Source organism: Salmo trutta, chromosome 16, assembly GCF_901001165.1.
Source record: "Salmo trutta chromosome 16, fSalTru1.1, whole genome shotgun sequence".
In the NCBI taxonomy this organism is placed as follows: Eukaryota; Metazoa; Chordata; class Actinopteri; order Salmoniformes; family Salmonidae; genus Salmo; species Salmo trutta.
The window spans coordinates 8,441,309-8,461,043 of record NC_042972.1 but is presented as its reverse complement, the minus strand read 5'-3'; the positions used below and the strand labels follow the sequence as shown (position 1 = coordinate 8,461,043).

At 42.8% G+C, this 19,735-nt stretch overlaps 1 pseudogene; it reads right to left on the bottom strand.

The window, feature by feature from the left end:
- Positions 1-822: 822 nt before the first annotated feature.
- Positions 823-5,976, bottom strand: LOC115150029 (60S ribosomal protein L32-like; annotated as a pseudogene).
- Between the last annotated feature and the right edge of the window lie 13,759 nt (positions 5,977-19,735).

Here is a 19,735-nt window from a genome sequence, read left to right as displayed (position 1 = left end):
TCTGGCAGTGCTTCTCCTGCTCCTCCTTGCACAAAGGCGGAGGTAGCGGTCCTGCTGCTGGGTTGTTGCCCTCCTACGGCCTCCTCCACGTCTCCTGATGTACTGGCCTGTCTCCTGGTAGCGCCTCGATGCTCTGGACACTACGCTGACAGACACAGCAAACCTTCTTGCTACAGCTCGCATTGATGTGCCATCCTGGATGAGCTGCACTACCTGAGCCACTTGTGTGGGTTGTAGACTCCGTCTCATGCTACCACTAGAGTGAAAGCACCGCCAGCATTCAAAAGTGACCAAAACATCAGCCAGGAAGCATAGGAACTGAGAAGTGGTCTGTGGTCCCCACCTGCAGAACCACTCCTTTATTGGGGGTGTCTTGCTAATTGCCTGTAATTTCCACCTGTTGTCTATTCCGTTTGCACAACAGCATGTGAAATTTATTGTCAATCAGTGTTGCTTCCTAAGTGGACAGTTTGATTTCACAGAAGTGTGATTGACTTGGAGTTACATTGTGTTGTTTAAGTGTTCCCTTTATTTTTTTGAGCAGTGTATTTAGTGCCACTTGTTACCTTGAAATCAACGTTGAGTTGAAAACGTGCCTTCTTGACATTCAGGTTCAACTTGTTAAAAATGACTTTCCAAAACCGGTGTTACTCAGTGCCATTTTGTAGAGCAGGGATGTTGATACAGTATTCCCAATGACTACATTGCAAATAAACAAATGTTTAGTTAATTTGTTAACTGTGCACCATCTAGTGGGTGAAACTTAAGGACCCCCCCCCCAATACCCTAAAGCATTGATGAACGGGCAAACAAGATGGTAAATACTATTTACACGTATAGATAATTTATTCAACAAACAATAAATAGATAACAGGAGGGTCTAGGTCACTCGTGTTCCTCGCTGCGTGGCCTGGCGTTGGGGTTGGTGATCTTAATAGCAAGCTGTGCTGCCCTCTCCACGATCAACTTCCTGTTCTTTGACGACACATTGTGGGCTATCTCTGCAGCATGGGTCCTGTGGAGAACAAGGGAAAGGGTATAGTAACAGACAAAAGAGGGAAACAAGGAAACGACTGTCATCAGCGTTAGGGTCAATTACATTTTAATTCAGGAAGTATACAGAAATGATAATGTTTCAATGCTTTTTAACAGAGCTACTGTATATAAATGATAAGATGGTCTCGTCTGCTCCCTAACAATGGGAGTCGTTGTCCCGAAGGCGGGAAGGCAAGGCGGTCTGCTTATCATGGACAGATTTTGACGTCAGTGAATCCCTCTCGCTTACTCTTCCTCCATTTTCAATTAATTCAATGGAATTGACCAACCCTGGATGTCACCCGTTCAAACAAATCAATTTGAAGAGCCATACATCCCATCAATGAAAAATCTATTGTGGAACATGCCATTATTCCACACCAAGTAAAGCCTTAGAATACATAAAGATCAGAGTTCAGTCAAGCTAGTTCCAGTCTGCTTTTCAGACGGTTTGGAACATGGCCTTTATGACATGACGCTGTAGCAGGTTAACTTCCACCTCCTGTCTACAGGGAGAGCTAGGGGTAGAATGGGTACTGCCTCTGCTGTGCTCTCCCTCCTTGTTCAAGCCCTTGGCAGGAGTATGAACAACCCAGCAGGCCATGATGACAGAGGGGCAGAGGCGGAGTCAGATGACCCAGAGTCAGACGACCCAGAGTCATACGACCAAGAGACCAAGAGTCAGACGACCCAGAGTCAGATAACCCAGAGGAGGAGTCAGACGCTACTATATCTCCAGGGGATTATATACAAACACACGACACTGTTTTACACACGCAGGACACCGCTTTACAAAGCAAGTAGGACCCACATAGCCTGGTCAAGCAGACAGACCGCTACGTTCACATTTTGTTTCAGGATATGATCTAGTTGATCTGGTTCCACCGGGCTAGGACACACAAACAAGGATCTATTGAGAGATCCGGCTGGTTCCACCGGGCTAGGACACACAAACAAGGATCTATTGAGAGATCAGGCTGGTTCCACTGGGCTAGGACACAAACAAGGATCTATTGAGAGATCATGCTGGTTCCACCAGGCTAGGACACAAACAAGGATCTATTGAGAGATCAAGCTGGTTCCACCAAGCTAGGACACAAACAAGGATCTATTGAGAGATCAGGCTGGTTCCACCGGGCTAGGACACACAAACAAGGATCTATTGAGAGATCCGGCTGGTTCCACCAGGCTAGGACACACAAACAAGGATCTATTGAGAGATCAGGCTGGTTCCACCAGGCTAGGACACACAAACAAGGATCTATTGAGAGATCAGGCTGGTTCCACCGGGCTAGGACACACAAACAAGGATCTATTGAGAGATCAGGCTGGTTCCACCGGGCTAGGACACACAAACAAGGATCTACTGAGAGATCAGGCTGGTTCCACCAGGCTAGGACACAAACAAGGATCTATTGAGAGATCAGGCTGGTTCCACCGGGCTAGGACACACAAACAAGGATCTATTGAGAGATCAGGCTGGTTCCACCAGGCTAGGAAACACAAACAAGAATCTATTGAGAGATCAGGCTGGTTCCACCAGGCTAGGACACACAAACAAGGATCTATTGAGAGATCCGGCTGGTTCCACCGGGCTCGGACACACAAACAGGGATCTATTGAGAGTTCAGGCTGGTTCCACCGGGCTAGGACACACAAACAGGGATCTATTGAGAGATCAGGCTGGTTCTACCAGGCTAGGACACACAAACATGGATCTATTGAGAGATCAGGCTGGTTCCACCGGGCTAGGACACACAAACAAGGATCTATTGAGAGATCAGGCTGGTTCCACCAGGCTAGGACACACAAACAAGGATCTATTGAGAGATCAGGCTGGTTCCACCAGGCTAGGACACACAAACAAGGATCTTTTGAGAGATCATGCTGGTTCCACCAGGCTAGGACACACAAACAAGGATCTATTGAGAGATCAGGCTGGTTTCACCAGGCTAGGACACACAAACAAGGATCTATTGAGAGATCAGGCTGGTTCCACCGGGCTAGGACACAAACAAGGATCTATTGAGAGATCAGGCTGGTTCCACCAGGCTAGGACACACAAACAAGGATCTTTTGAGAGATCAGGCTGGTTCCACCAGGCTAGGACACACAAACAAGGATCTTTTGAGAGATCAGGCTGGTTCCACCGGGCTAGGACACAAACAAGGATCTATTGAGAGATCAGGCTGGTTCCACCAGGCTAGGACACACAAACAAGGATCTATTGAGAGATCAGGCTGGTTCTACCAGGCTAGGACACACAAACAAGGATCTTTTGAGAGATCAGGCTGGTTCCACCGGGCTAGGACACACAAACAAGGATCTATTGAGAGATCAGGCTGGTTCCACCGGGCTAGGACACACAAACAAGGATCTATTGAGAGATCAGGCTGGTTCTACCAGGCTAGGACACAAACAAGGATCCAGATTAAAGTCAGGAGCGTCACATGACATTTACATTTTTTTTTACTGAGATACAGCCTATGAACTCTTGTTGTGTACTAGAAACTAACATTTTGTTTATTATAAAAGCTAAAATGTTAATAGGAATACCAGTCATTGAAATTACAAAGTAATGTGGAATAGAAGGTTTCTACATTGTGTAAAAGCAATACTTTTCTATTGAGATGCGTTACACTGAAAAACAAGGGTACACTGTCTCTTTAAAAATATCAGGTTTGTGACGACAACACTCAAAAGAGATGTCGTTCATTCGTTGGTCTCCTGAAGAAGCTATCCATTTTCTGTGGCCCCAAATGTTTGGCTATATTGGTACAGTTACCGGGTTGTTAACTAGCTAGCCAGTGATGTAAGATGACTGAACAAAGTGTAAGCAAATGGTTAACACTGCGAGTAACTTTACAACCATGTTGCACGTGGTTTATGAATGTAAAATGCGTTCCCAGTGATTCGCTACAGGAAGATAAATGTTACACCGGTAAATATAGGTCAGTAATATGGGTCCGATCTCTTGCCGTGGTTGGGCTAGAAGCAAGCTGTTTTTGCTGTTGTAATGGTGCAACCATGATGCTAACGAATCTGCACTCGCTTTATTCTCTAGGGAACTCTGAAACACCACTACAGCGAAGCCTTACCGTTACTATTATTATGTGGGACAATTCTCTCCTTGGCGCACAGCAAAATCTTTTGTCGCACTCTTAGAGCCCTGCAATATGAAATATTGCACGTGAATGAACACATACAATTCAAATGAAATACTGTAAATGGACAGAAAAAAAAACAGGGATAGTCCAAAAAATATTGAATTCACGTGCAATATTGCCTCAAATCAACCAAAACAAACATAACATTGCACCATATGCTGTATCATGAGCCTGACATCTGGGCTATGTTCAATAGGAAAACGTTGTGAAACATTACCAATAAGTCATGACTAAAGCCAACATGACTCATTCTACATGTAGGAGACATGTTTGTTCCGTACATAGCAGGCATCTAATTGAACATTCCTCAAGTTTGCGCCATCTGAACCCAGCACCAGGCCAGATACAGCCATCAGTGGCCTGTTCTACATTACAGAGCGTTCAGATAGTATGTTCTACTCTTGGTATTTCTGTCTCATGCAGAATAGGGAATCATGTCAGCTCTATTCATTACATTTCTATCTGCAACACAACATTTCACCTGTTGGATTCTATCTTGAAACATACTTATTCATGTTACCATACTGATTACTTTATATGCATAAGTAATGTATATATTAGTGGTCAATGAAGGGGAAAGAGGAACTTGGTGTGTGGGAAGTGATATGGGAAATTAATGAGTGAGAAAAAAAGTGCAGAAAGTTCATATTCTGTTGAAATATATTATTGTAGAATGTGAACGCCTCCCTCCTTAGGAACAAAGGGCAAGAGTCTAGTTTCAGTTCTTGATGAGGTGGGCCAGTGGCTGCAGAACCAGGACCATGAGGGATGTGGAACTCAACTCCAGACAAGGTCAACAGATGAAGAGAGAAGATACTGCTGGAAGGGGGGCTACGTCGAAGAACATCTCACACTTACATACTCACTTCCAGGTCCATGAGGGTCCTAGAGACAGGCAGGGCCATGACAATACCAGTAAGAGAAACCTACTGTGTTTCTGTCTAACACCAGAGGAGGATTGGTTATATTAGACATGCAAGGAGGTGACTCCTAGTCAGAAGGTATAAAAGATGCGCTTGTGTGATGTCGTGTATGTTGTCTTTGCAACTGTATGACCCAGTGGGGTGAAGAAAAAAAAAAACTTGGTTTGAGCTTTTTTTTTTCGGGTCATCTGAGTTTTTACTCTGTTCAGAACCTCTCACTAAATAGACACCTGTGGTTGGGATCTTACTTGTTGCTCATCACGAGGACCTCCAGCTCCTTGATGTTGTGCACCAGGAACTTCCTGAAGCCGGAGGCCAGCATGTGTTTGGTCTTCTTCTTCCGTAGCCGATGTTGGGCATCTGCATCTGGCCCTTGAAGCGCCGGCGCACCCTGTTGTCGATACCACGGGGTTTACGGCAGTTTTGCTACAAAGGAGAAGATAGATAAGGAGTAAGGCAGTATCCTGTAAATACAGTAACCAGCTAGTACGTTTACTAAGGCTGCGTTTACAGACAGCACAATTCTGGGCAAAAGAGATGCTCTGATTGGTCAAAAGATCAGCTAGTGGAAACTGAAGGGAGTTGTAATCAGATGATGTTTGTGATGGAGTACCTGAACTTGTCCAAGAAGGAACACTTGTTTTCCGTGCGTCCTAATAAATGTGAATTTGGTTCAACACATCCACGTAGAAAGGGTTGAAATACCGTTGCTCTAACTCAGGTAATTGTGGTCTGAACCGTACCTTGACTTTCACATAGCGGTCTGACTGTCTGATGAACTTCACCCTCTTCTTGACGATCTTAGGCCTTTTCAGAGGCCTGAGAGCTGCCATGTTGCCTGGCGGTACAGAAAACAGGAGTCTGTTAGCAGTAGCCTGGAGAAACAAGCAGTCTTCTCATCATCTTTCCCATTGTATTTACAGCCCTTTATTAGCTAGCTTTACCTTTACCTTGTTCAGGGCTCTATACTGACATTTTAGATTTAATTTCAGAGTGCAATTCAAAATATTCTATGTATTAATGATAAGAATTTCCAGCAATTACAAAATACAGGGTTAAGGAGCTCATCTCCTGAATAACCTATTTTCTTTCTGTGCTACTAAATGGTATATGGGTGATTTTTCTTCCTAGGGGCACTGGTGCTCCCAAATAAAATTCTAGGTAGCACAGAATATTTAGGAGCATATGCAACCAAAATGGAAGCACTGTAGAGCCCTGGGGTTGTATTTTTTATTTTAATTTAACTAGGCAAGTCAGTTAATAACAAATTCTTATTTACAATGGACAGCCTAACCCTGCAAAACGCAGACGACACTGGGCCAATTGTGCGCCGCCCTATGGGTTTCCCAATCACAGCCGGTTGTGATACAGCCTTGAATTGAACCTGAGTCTGTAATGACACCTCTAACACTGAGATGCAGTGCCTTAGACCGCTGAGCCACTCGGGAGGCCCGACCACTTGTCATGTGTGTTGGTTTAGCTACTGGTTATATGAAACGACTGGTGTCTTGGTAGCCAACTAAACTATATACTTCACCTCAAATGGAGTTGACTGTGGGCATCTAGTGTGTGTGGACTAGAGCTCCGACATATAAACATTAAGCTTATTAAAAATTGTCCTGTTGCTATTCTCTGGGTGCTGAAATCTTTTTTTAATTTTTTTAATAAAAACAATTTTGCGAGACATCGGATCTATTGTCCACTCACACTCCGTTGATGTGAAGTGGAGTTGAGTTTATTAGGCTATTCTCTTGGACGCAAAGTCATCCAGCTAAACAATATGTACTGAACAAAAATATAAACGCAACATGCATGTCCCCAGCACAAGGCGGACCTGTGTATTGATCATGCTGTTTAATCAGCTTCTTGATATGTCACACCTGTCAATTGGATGGATTATCTTGGCAAACGAGAAATGCTCACTAACAGGGATGTAAACAATTGTGCACACAAATTGAGAGAAATAAGCTTTTTGTAGGTATCTTTTATTTCAGCTCATTAAACATGGGACCAACATTTTACATGTTGCGTTTATATTCGTTTAGTGTAGCTAGCATAGCCAACACGCACACAGCATTGAGATGATTTTACAAGTATGAAGAATACTACAGAAGCTTCGTTTGCTACGCTAACTAGCTGCTCTATTTCGCACAGCTTGATTGATATGCCTGCAACATGTTTTTGAAGACGTATTCATGTGATGTTTAACGTTCCCACTTCGGTATTGTACTACTTGTCACAATGTGTCAAAAGTAACGCACTGGACTCTACTGTCATACAATGTATCAACGTGGTGTGCAGCCACCTCACTCAACTACAGTTTACCTCTGGATATCAACTCCCTAGTTAGATATGGTTAGATCAGTGTGCATACATGAGCATTATATTCTGTGTCCATAACTGGACGGACCTCAGCTGTTAGCGAGCAGATTGGAATAACACTAGGTTAGGCAACCATCTTTTGATTCGACATTTCAGCGCCCGTTTTTCTTGAAACAAAAGTGACACATATCTACAAAGTTCAGCAACAATAACGAAACATGTGTAAAGTTTGATTGAATATGTAATGAATAGCGTAGTTTTTTTTATGGATTAGAGTCATCCATTTCTAAGGATGATGACAGATGTACATTCTACCGTTTGGGCTGTATGTTTGCCTACAGGTAGTTGAGGCCAGGGAAAAGGGGAGGACAATAGAACGGAGTTCTGGGTAATAAAGAGAAAGAATGAAATACAATCAGACAGACTAGAATAGATAAACTCCAGGAGAACATATAAAACGTAGAAAATAATGAGACAAAATCAGGCTTAAAAAAATGTATTTTAATCACTCAAAATTTGACTGGTTACAATAGCATGGCTGACTTTGGAAGCCGATAAGTACTAGGGGTTTTAGACCAGATGAGTCTCTTTTTCTATTTGCTACACTGGTGTCAGAAGCAAGATGGCACTAGGTCATCTGAGTTTACTTGGTTTCCATGGTTTTACTTGAGTTCTGCGGTACGAACCTCGGCGCGGGTCAGATGTTTGTTAATAACACATTCCCAACCTCCCGAATCGGTTATGTGATGGAGTGAAAATCAGCTCCAGTGCCAGAGATCCACACACAGCTAGCCAACTAGCACTGTAGCTACAGCCCCCCCCCCACACTCTGCATACGTCCAAAATGGAACCCTGCCTAGTGCACTACTTTTCACCAGGGCCCATAGTGGTGCTAACAAACTGTGTGGGGGGGGAACAAGATGTCTGAATACTTTCCGAATGTACTGCATGTGCTTCATGATCAACACCTATGTATTAATTTCTTCATGCAACAAACCTGTATAGTCGTTTTAGGTCTGTTTAGTGTAAACAGCTTGATGTGTGAATGATAATGCATTTACATGCATTATCTTTAAACGGCACTCGTCTCCTGTTCACCTAATTTAACACCTGATTTACTTAAAATCATGCTGCCATGTTGTTGTGATGCTGCCATGTTGTGTTACTACCATCCTGTGTTGTCATGCTACGTCGTTGTCTTTAGGTTTCTCTTCATGTTGTGGTGTCGCTCTTGTCATAATGTGTGTTTTGTACTATATAAAAAAAAAGAACAAATCAAGTTTATCCCCGCCCCCCTCCCCACAGCAGGCCTTTTGGTTGGCTGTCGTTGTAAATAAGAATTTGTTCTTAACTGACTTGCCTAGTTAAATAAAGGTTAAAACATATTTTTTTTTAAGTTAAAGTTCAGAAATCGCTGGAGGACGTCTTGCATTTGGAGGACATTGCATTTTCCATTTTAATGCATATAAAAACAATACAAAATAAAAGAGAATATTGCTTTATGTTGAGGTTTAATTGAATGAAATCAAGTCATATTTATGAGTGTTGTAGCACAATCAAAATGCATGTATCCTTTTCATAAAGACAACATCATGTATCTTATTCATACAGAGAAGATCACTTTGAGGTTTACTTCAATGAAATCAAAAAGTCATATTTGTGATAGTGTTGGAGGACAATCCTTTGTACAACAAACGTATTCACACAATAACTATAGCAATTGGTTTATAATACAAGACATATTCACTCCGATCAGAATAAAATGTTGGTCTTTGTGCAACATTTACACAAAATCAAAGTGAACAATAATATATACAGTGATATACCGTAATGTAAAAGAATGCACAGTAACGTTACCTGGGAAATAAATACAAATCAAACCATGTCCATTGTTTGGACTCTTGTTTGATCTGTATTTATCAGGTAACGTTACTGTGCATTCTTTTACATTACTGTATATCACTGTATATATTATTGTTTATAGATTTTAGAAATAGATTTTCAGCTCCTATTTATTTCTCTCTCTCTCTCTGTGTGTGTGTGTGTGTCACTCCCTCTTTTCCACCATCCATCTCTGCTTTTCAGTCTCATGAAAGGTAGACTGTTGGAGTTCCCTCCAATGCCTTGTGCCAGCTACAGGGAAAACACTTTAGCTAGGCAGTAGATCTCTTCCTGCCACTCCAGGAAAGCCGGTATGTGTGTGAGGGCTGCTTGGGCCTTGTGTCAGCGGCTGGTGGCACAACCTGTAGAAGGCTGGAGGGATTTCTCTTTCCTCGCTTCGACACGCCTACAGCTCCCATTGAAAGAAGGCAGTGGCAGCAAAATCCTCAAATGGCATCGTTTAATTGTCGAGGCTTTATGTTGTGTAAGTGCAGGTGACAGGGGACCTATTTTGTTGTGGAAGGAGCTGGTGCCAAAGGGGAGCGGAACAGGACAGCCTGTAGGGAGAACCACTGTTAGAGCTGGTGCCAAAGGGGAGCGGAACAGGACAGCCTGTAGGGAGAACCACTATCATTCCTCTCCTGAAATAGAGGTCCAATTACCTTAAATTTGAATAATCATAAAACTAAACTATGTTTTGTGAGCGTAGTGTGTGACTGAGAGATGGAGAGTGAACTGTGACAGAGGTGGAGAGTGAACTGTGTGACTGAGAGGTGGAGAGTGAACTGTGTGACTGAGAGGTGGAGAGTGAACTGTGTGACTGAGAGGTGGAGAGTGAACTGTGTGACTGAGGTAGAGAGGGAACTGTGTGACTGAGGTGGAGAGTGAACTGTGTGACTGAGAGGTGGAGAGTGAACTGTGTGACTGAGAGGTGGAGAGTGAACTGTGTGACTGAGAGGTGGAGAGTGAACTGTGTGACTGAGAGGTGGAGAGTGAACTGTGTGACTGAGAGGTGGAGAGTGAACTGTGTGACAGAGGTGGAGAGTGAACTGTGTGACAGAGGTGGAGAGTGAACTGTGTGACTGAGAGGTGGAGAGTGAACTGTGTGACTGAGAGGTGGAGAGTGAACTGTGTGACTGAGAGGTGGAGAGTGAACTGTGTGACTGAGAGGTGGAGAGTGAACTGTGTGACTGAGAGGTGGAGAGTGAACTGTGTGACTGAGAGGTGGAGAGTGAACTGTGTGACTGAGAGGTGGAGAGTGAACTGTGTGACTGAGAGAGGTGGAGAGTGAACTGTGTGACTGAGAGGTGGAGAGTGAACTGTGTAATCATGTCGACGGTGCTTTCTTTTTTGTTGCGTTCAGCCACTAAATGCACAATATGAGCTTTTCCCGACTGCTCAGTGTTTGACCATGACAACACCTGGTGAGTGTTTATATGACACAGAGGTTTGTTGAGTCCTTTTAGTAGGAAATTCAGTGATTAGCTTTGGCATTAACTACTATCAACTGTATACAGTAGAAGGATATCAAACATACAGATCTGTGTTGACATAGGCTTAATCATGTGGAGTTATACAATCTCTAGGGCAGGGCTCTCCATCCCTGTTACTGGAGAGCTACCCTCCTGTAGGTTTTAACTCCATCCCTGTTACTGGAGAGCTACCCTCCTGTAGGTTTTAACTCCATCCCTGTTACTGGAGAGCTACACTCCTGTAGGTTTTAACTTCATCCAACTCCATCCATCACTTTTTCTGGAGAGCTACCCTCCTGTAGGTTTTAACTCCAACCCTGTTACTGGAGACCTACCCTCCTGTAGGTTTTAACTCCATCAATGTTACTGGAGAGCTACCCTCCTGTAGGTTTTCGCTCCATCCCTGTTACTGGAGAGCTACCCTCCTGAGGTTTTAACTCCATCCCTGTTACTGGAGAGCTACCCTCCTGAGGGTTTTCGCTCCAACCCTGTTCCTGGAGAGCTACCCTCCTGAGGGTTTTAACTCCAACCTTGTTCCTGGAGAGCTACCCTCCTGAGGGTTTTCGCTCCAACCCTGTTCCTGGAGAGCTACCCTCCTGTAGGTTTTAACTCCATCCCTGTTACTGGAGAGCTACCCTCCTGTAGGTTTTCGCTCCATCCCTGTTCCTGGAGAGCTACCCTCCTGAGGGTTTTAACTCCATCCCTGTTCCTGGAGAGCTACCCTCCTGAGGGTTTTAACTCCATCCCTGTTCCTGGAGAGCTACCCTCCTGAGGGTTTTAACTCCATCCCTGTTACTGGAGAGCTACCCTCCTGTAGGTTTTAACTCCATCCCTGTTCCTGGAGAGCTACCCTCCTGTAGGTTTTAACTCCATCCCTGTTCCTGGAGAGCTACCCTCCTGTAGGTTTTAACTCCATCCCTGTTCCTGGAGAGCTACCCTCCTGTAGGTTTTAACTCCAACCTTGTTCCTGGAGAGCTACCCTCCTGTAGGTTTTAACTCCAACCTTGTTCCTGGAGAGCTACCCTCCTGTAGGTTTTAACTCCATCCCTGTTCCTGGAGAGCTACCCTCCTGAGGGTTTTAACTCCAACCTTGTTCCTGGAGAGCTACCCTCCTGAGGGTTTTAACTCCAACCTTGTTCCTGGAGAGCTACCCTCCTGTAGGTTTTAACTCCATCCCTGTTCCTGGAGAGCTACCCTCCTGAGGGTTTTAACTCCATCCCTGTTCCTGGAGAGCTACCCTCCTGAGGGTTTTAACTCCATCCCTGTTCCTGGAGAGCTACCCTCCTGAGGGTTTTAACTCCATCCCTGTTACTGGAGAGCTACCCTCCTGTAGGTTTTAACTCCATCCCTGTTCCTGGAGAGCTACCCTCCTGTAGGTTTTAACTCCATCCCTGTTCCTGGAGAGCTACCCTCCTGTAGGTTTTAACTCCATCCCTGTTCCTGGAGAGCTACCCTCCTGTAGGTTTTAACTCCAACCTTGTTCCTGGAGAGCTACCCTCCTGTAGGTTTTAACTCCAACCTTGTTCCTGGAGAGCTACCCTCCTGTAGGTTTTAACTCCATCCCTGTTCCTGGAGAGCTACCCTCCTGAGGGTTTTAACTCCAACCTTGTTCCTGGAGAGCTACCCTCCTGAGGGTTTTGGCTCCAACCTTGTTCCTGGAGAGCTACCCTCCTGAGGGTTTTGGCTCCAACCCTAGTGGTACCTAACCTGATTCAGCTTATGAACCAGGTAATTATTAGAATCAGGTGTGCTGGATAATTTTGGAGTGAAAACCTACTGGACTGTTGCTCTCCAGGAAACAGGTTGGAGAGCCCTGCTCTAAAGGCATAGTCATCACTTGAGTTTAACAATGGGTGTAGGTTACATTGGAAGTATGTACGCACCCTTCGACCATTGTGATATGCATTAATTGGCACAACCGTTGTTGACAATTGCATATCCGTTGTTCCACTTGAGTGTGGACTAAGCCTGTTCATGTTCCACTGTGAATGTTAGTCACTCTAACTATGATCTAGATTGATCTTCATTTTACTCAATACGAAGTCATACCTTAAGCCAACACTTTTCTCTGGTCCTTCCTGTTAGGGTCAGATGGCTTCACGTTCGGGAATGGAGGACCTAAGGTAATGGAATATTAGCATAAAGTATGCATAACTTAAAGTAATCCACACAGTAAATTAAGTGGTCACATTTATGAATGAATTTACATTTGAATGAGAAGCATACCACTGTTTTCTATTCGGGCCACCCAAAATGGTGACAGCTCTTGGTTTGATGTGTGTTCAAAAACCACAACACATAGTTACACCATAAGCAATAACAGATATGGAAATCCTTCTCAATCTAAGTAATGTCTGTAAATGAATGAGACCAAGTGTGTCTCATCTGATTTAGAATTTCTGATACTACATTTCTCTATTTTCTTTAGAAAATCTTCCACTGAACCACACACTTCTATCTAGTGAGAATAGACAGAACACTGTAGCTTTAATTATGGCTGTCCATTTAATTATGATTGTCCCATTGAAGTCAACATGACTTTTTCATGGGAGACCTGCTGGTATGGATAAAGGCTTAAGTATTTTCACTCTTTAAAGAAGGTAGCTAGATAGCAACAAGAAAAAGGGACATCAACCACTGCTGCATGAATGAGACATGTCCATATGTTCATTTATCAATTTCTAAGCCCAACTAGCTAGACATAATAGCCATTCAGTAAAAGTGTAACTTAGCTAGCTACTGTAACATTACTGCAATACAAGCCTACTGTAGCCTACAACCAAGCTAGATACAGTACCAGTCAAACGTTTGGACACACCTACTCATTCAAGGGTTTTTCTTTATTTTTTATTCTACATTGTAGAATAATAGTGAAGACATCAAGACTATGAAATAACACATATGGAATCATGTAGCAACCAAAAAAGTGTTAAACATATCAAAATATATTTTAGATTTTAGATTCTTCAAAGTAGCCACCCTTTGCCTTGACAGCTTTGCATTTTCTCAACCAGCTTCATGAAGTAGTCACCTGGAATGCATTTGAATTAACAGGTGTGCCTTGTTAAAAGTTAATTTGTGGAATTTCTTTCCTTCTTAATGCATTTGAGCCAATCAGTTGTGTTGTGACAAGGTAGGGAGGTATACAGAAGATGGTCTTTTACCAAATAGGGCTACGTCCATATTATGGAAAGAACAGCTCAAATAAGCAAAGAGAAACGACAGTCTGTCATTACTTTAAGACATGAAGGTCAGACAATCCGGAAAATTTCAAGAACTTTGAAAATGCCTTCAATTGCAGTCGTAAAAACCATCAAGCGCTATGATGAAACTCTCTCATGAGGACTGCCACAGGAAAGGAAGACTCAGAGTTACCTCTGCTGCAGAGGATAAGTTCATTAGAGTTACCAGCCTCAGAAATTGCAGCCCAAATAAATGCTTCACAGAGTTCAAGTAACAGACACATCTCAACTGTTCAGAAGAGAATGTGTGGATCAGGCCTTCATGGTCGAATTGCTGCAAAAAAACTACTAAAGGACACCAACCAGCAATGGACATTAGACAGGGGGAAATCTGTCCTTGGTCTGATGAGTCCAAATTTGAGATTATTGGTTCCAACCGCTGTGTCTTTGTGAGACTCAGAGAAGGTGAACGGATGATCTACGCATGTGTGGTTCCCACCGTGAAGCATGGAGGAGGAGGTGTGGGGGTGCTTTTCTTGTGACACTGTCTGTGATTTATTTAGAATTCAAGGCACACTTTTAACCAGCATGGTTACCACAACATGATTTGTTTTTCAACAGGAAAACACCTCCAGGCTGTGTAAGGGCTATTTGACCAAGAAGGAGAGTGATAGAGTGCTCCATCAGATGACCTGGCCTCTACAATCACCCGACCTCAACCCAATTGAGATGGTTTTGGATGAGTTGAACCGCAGAGTTAAGGAAAAGCAGCCAACAAGTGCTCAGCATATGTGGGAACTCCTTCAAGACTATTGGAAAAGCATGGTTGAAAGAATGAGAAGAGTGCGTACCAAAGCTGTCATCAAGGCAAAGTGTGGCAACTTTGAGGAATCTAAAATCTAAAATATATTTCTATTTTTTTAAATACTTATTTGGTTCCTACATGATTCCATATGTGCTATCTCATAGTTTTGATGTCTTCACTATTATTCTACAATGTAGAAAATAGTAAAAATAAAGAAAAACCTAGGTGTGTCCAAACTTTTGACTGTTACCGTAGTTATAAATAAATATTAATGTGATTACATGCCAAACAACTTTAGAGATGATTATGAAGCTGTCACGAGAATGTTCAATCCCAATGATTATAACTAACAATTATTTAAGCTTTGACCAATCCCCGAGGTTTGTAAGACCCTGGGTTTAATAAAAATTAGGCAAAGACTCAGCTTCTGCAAAAGGTCCGTAAGGTTTATTCAGAAAACGTTCTGAAGTCCAAAATACAAAGACATGTCATTTTCTAACTCTCACCCCCCCACCTACTTACACGCACACACAGACCCACAAACAGTAGGGGGATTAGACGCACACACAGACACACAAACAGTAGGGGGATTAGACGCACACACAGACACACAAACAGTAGGGGGATTAGACGCACACACAGACACACAAACAGTAGGTGGAATGTATCTTTTCCCACAGTCCACATTCCTCATTTATCACTACCAAGCTGGCAGTTCCATACCGTTCCTTCCCTCCCGAGATTAGAGGGACCTTAACAGAGTCTCTTTCCTGTCGTAAGTTTTTCAAAGTTCCAACCAGGTCAGGTCATGTACAGTTTAATTGTCCTCTGTGTTTTCTTAGTCATACACACACTTCTCTCCCTTAACTTGTCTCGACCAAACCTTATTGGACGTTAGTCTAATTATTCTTAATACATTTTACATAGTCTAATAATTACTTTAGTCTAATTATACATGTTACATAATCGAATAATTAGAGAGTGGAGAGTGGGAAAGCGTCACAAAACCAACCTGTGGCCAGAAATATATTACACCCATAGTGATAAGACTTACCATAGAGAATGAATAGGAAAAGTTAAGGAAAGTTAAGCTTTACTTCACGGGGTTCTCCAGTTATAAGACTTTGGAAAGAAACATGCAGGGCTTGTCATTAACCTGTTTATTCACTTGTTCGATGTTGTTTGATGCAAGAAACCACTTTACAAATCAAAAAGCATTATTATTCAAGTACCACTTTCACAGAGAATCAGACAAATTATGATACCCTCTGCCTATTGGCTACTTAGCTTATTCAAGCCTGTCTCAAAATACCACAGTGCCTCTTTAAGACAAAACAAAAGTCTTTACCTGAATGGCTTTTTGAAGATGTCTAGAAATGTACACGTTTTGTGCTCTTGTAGGAAGCAATCACTCACCTATTGCTGACTACAAATGATCTATAACTGGGCTAATAACTCACCAACTAGCAAAGGATATGAATAAAATGTGCAAACGTAGCTACATGCAGCTCTTGCTTTGAACTCAAAACAAGCGCATCTACTCATGACCGCTCATGCTGTAAATACAGTCCAGTTCAAAGTAAGTGGCACAGATCCATATTCTGCTCACGGTCTTTAGAGTATGGGTTGAGTTGTGCGTAATAGAATCCTACTCTGATGTGTTCTGCCTACAACAAAATCTCTTGCATGTTCATTTTGTTTCTGTATGTTGCATTGAAAGTGGCTAATGTTGCATTGATTCGATCACAACTGCCACAGTAAATGGAAACGTTGATAGTGTTAACAGGGAAAACTCTAGAAAGTTGTTAAATGTTGTGCTTTTCTCCATGGGCTGATAATTATTCTGCATCTCGGGGCTACTGTGCACCAGCGCACGTGCATAGGTTAGAGGGAACATTGCTCAACACAACAATGTCATAAGTCGATAGAACGAATGCTTCAATCTACTTGAAATCAGTAAAGTTAGTTTTCTCTTTCGTCTCCATTTCTCTCACACAGCAAAGACATTTTAGGGACTGGGGAGAAAATGCAATATGCCTAACAAACAAAAACAACGTTAATATTTTCCATGGAACATTTCCAAATGACATCAGTTTGACCAGTTTTAGGGAAATTAAAAGCTACTAAACCAACCCAATTTCAGTTCGGCTTTGATGCATATTTAATGTGGTTGAAATACAATCAGCTTTTGGTGTTTCTTTGAAAAGATGGGCCTGGCTGACATGAAAAATACATTAAGGGGAAAGGATCCAGAGACACAGAGGCTGACTATCTTTAATCATAATTGACACAAGTTGTTAAGACAATGGATCCAGAGCTGCATAGGTTAATTATAGACTTTAAATGAACAGGCAGTTAGCAGGTAGAGGGTGGCCAGGTGGGATTGGTCCAGGCACGCCCAGGTGCCAGGCCAGTGTGTCCTAAATTGCAGTCCAAGAGCCCCAGGCCCATCGGAAGGTCAGAGAAAGTGAAAAATGTAATGTTAGTAAGAGCATGGTTAAGACCATAGTACACCACATGGTTAAGACCATAGTACACCACATGGTTAAGACCATAGTACACCACATGGCTAGGACCATAGTACATCACATGGCTAAGACCATAGTACACCACATGGCTAAGACCATAGTACACCACATGGTTAAGACCATAGTACACCACATGGTTAAGACCATAGTACACCACATGGTTAAGACCATAGTACACCACATGGTTAAGACCATAGTACACCACATGGCTAAGACCATAGTACACCACATGGTTAAGACCATAGTACACCACATGGTTAAGACCATAGTACACCACATGGTTAAGACCATAGTACACCACATGGCTAGGACCATAGTACATCACATGGCTAAGACCATAGTACACCACATGGTTAAGACCATAGTACACCACATGGCTAAGACCATAGTACACCACATGGCTAAGACCATAGTACACCACATGGTTAAGACCATAGCACACCACATGGTTAAGACCATAGCACACCACATGGTTAAGACCATAGTACACCACATGGTTAAGACCATAGTACACCACATGGTTAAGACCATAGTACACCACATGGCTAAGACCATAGTACACCACATGGCTAAGACCATAGTACACCACATGGTTAAGACCATAGTACACCACATGGTTAAGACCATAGTACACCACATGGCTAAGACCATAGTACACCACATGGTTAAGACCATAGTACACCACATGGCTAAGACCATAGTACACCACATGGCTAAGACCATAGTACACCACATGGCTAAGACCATAGTATACCACATGGCTAAGACCATAGTACACCACATGGTTAAGACCATAGTACACCACATGGCTAAGACCATAGTACACCACATGGCTAAGACCATAGTACACCACATGGCTAAGACCATAGTATACCACATGCACTGGGGGTAGAGAATAATGAATAGTGTTTGCTGTGGACACTGGATAATCTAATACACACACACCTGTTTGACTCACTGTGATACTGTAGGACTACTTATCTTATTTTCCTGTGTTGATTCAGGTAGCATTCAATGTCCTGTGTCTGTGTTAACCATGGCAGCAGTTTGAGTTAACAATGGCAGCAGTTTGTGTTAACCATGGCAGCAGTTTGTGTTAACCATGGCAGCTGTTTGTGTTAACCATGGCAGCTGTTTGTGTTAACCATGGCAGCTGTTTGTGTTAAACATGGCAACCAGCATTGTAAATTAATACTGTAGATGTCCTGTGTTTGTGTTAACCATGGCAGCTGTTTGTGTTAACCATGGCAGCAGTTTGTGTTAACCATGGCAGCAGTTTGTGTTAACCATGGCAGCAGTTTGTGTTAAACATGGCAGCAGTTTGTGTTAACCATGGCAGCAGTTTGTGTTAACCATGGCAGCAGTTTGAGTTAACCATGGCAGCAGTTTGTGTTAACCATGGCAGCTGTTTGTGTTAACCATGGCAGCAGTTTGTGTTAACCATGGCAGCAGTTTGTGTTAACCATGGCAGCAGTTTGTGTTAACCATGGCAGCAGTTTGTGTTAACCATAGCAGCAGTTTGTATTAACCATGGCAGCAGTTTGTGTTAACCATGGCAGCAGTTTGTGTTAACCATGGCAGCAGTTTGTGTTAACCATGGCAGCAGTTTGTGTTAACCATGGCAGCAGTTTGTGTTAACCATGGCAGCAGTTTGTGTTAACCATGGCAGCAGTTTGTGTTAACCATAGCAGCAGTTTGTGTTAACCATGGCAGCAGTTTGTGTTAACCATGGCAGCAGTTTGTGTTAACCATGGCAGCAGTTTGTGTTAACCATGGCAGCCAGCATTGTAAATTAATACTGTATATGTGCTGTGTCTGTGCATCCTTTCCCCTTTTATGTATTTTTCATGTCACCCAGATCCATCTCTTCATAGAAACACTATTTCAATCACTAGTTGAGTAAAATAAGGCGTCTATTGCTTCAGTCCTTGTTTCGTTTTAACATCGTATTACCTGGTAAATAACCAACAACCATCGATGACCCCTTCTGTCCCCCTCTAAGTATGTTTTATTGTCTGGGATGATATTTCCCTGTTTACTACTCAAATATATCTTTCCTATTAAGTCAAAGATGAAATGAACTGCAATACACTGGTCTGAAATATATTAGCATAAATAGTCTACACAGAACAACAGCGGACCTGTAACGTCTGCTTCCAACTCACACCCTCAAACACCCTGTCCTGCTGATCAGTTTGATTAGCACAGCTTTATTTTTCTTGGAAGAAAATATTGCTTTCGATTTCAATATATTCTTTGGTAGGTTTATTCTACTCAACAGTAGCCTTTCTGTTTCAACACCCTTCTATACATGAGTAGGTTATCTATTTTAACAGAATGTGGAATGTTTCCAATGCCATGACCCGCCTACCATAGAACGGAATGGGACATGACGTTTGGCACCACTTCAATGTGTTGAG